The sequence below is a fragment of the Thalia democratica genome, chromosome 6 (assembly GCF_965202585.1).
Source record: "Thalia democratica chromosome 6, ktThaDemo2.hap1.1, whole genome shotgun sequence".
Taxonomy (NCBI): domain Eukaryota; kingdom Metazoa; phylum Chordata; class Thaliacea; order Salpida; family Salpidae; genus Thalia; species Thalia democratica.
This window is the reverse complement of record NC_139170.1, coordinates 43,687,259-43,688,310: the sequence shown is the minus strand read 5'-3', so window position 1 is coordinate 43,688,310 and position 1,052 is coordinate 43,687,259.

Below are 1,052 nucleotides of genomic sequence, written 5' to 3'. Positions count from 1 at the left end.
TAACCCTTCGAAGATTTTGAAAAGTTCTTTAAGTTGTGGCAAAAAGCAAGAAGTTATTGAGACTTAGGTGAAAAAATTAGTTTATTAAAAAAAGGTGAACATTTGATTTGACTATAACCAAGCAAAACAAATTTTAATTTAAACAAAATAAAGTATAGTTTTTTTAAGTTAATAGTTTTTATAAAGTTATAAATTAAAATATTTTAACTCAATCAGAAGTTTTAATTATCTTAAACTAAAAACATCTATTTGACTTTAAAAATAAGTTAATATATATCATAAACTACCTGGCTTAATAATATCAAAAAATAACACGATATAAAACATACAAGTTAGGAATAAATTTTGTGTTTAGTCCGTTTACATTAGAAGCTGTTTTTAATTTGGCTTGTATGTTAGAAGTTATAGTTTCATATTAAATATATATTTAAGTTCAAAAACACTTTTAAAAAGATCAACAAATTAAACAAAAGTTGCCCACCTAAGGTTTGTAGAGCGATATCTTTTATTGATCTGGCCATTTTAGCCCAACAACCTTGAAGTTTATCTTTGAAGGCAGTGATAATAACTCTTAGAGCGAGTAGTATAAGTTTCTTTGTGATTACTTCACTTCTTTTTGAAACTAAAAAAAGTAAAAGTTAATGTAACTTACATTTATTAAGATCATGTTTTACACTTTTATCTTTGCTAATAGTAAAAAATAATCTTGATAAAATATCTTTAATAAAGGTTGTTACAACTAAAAGAATTATAAAACTAGTACTTCTTTATCTTTTCGAAAAAAAAAATTAATAACAACAAAAAAGGAACCTAGAACGTACAAAACATAATTTTAGAAAGGTTTGAAAAAAAAAACTTAAAACATACTTGGATTTGTAGCAGACAGTAACTGGCTTATTTCTGTTGTCTTTTTCTTATACTTTCCTTTGATGCCCTCAAATAAAATATTTACAATTTGCTCAGCATCGCTCGATTCGATGGGTAAGGTCCATCGCACTGGTTCGTATTTTGTATTCATTTTTAAAATATTTTAATTAATTTTATTGAAAAAC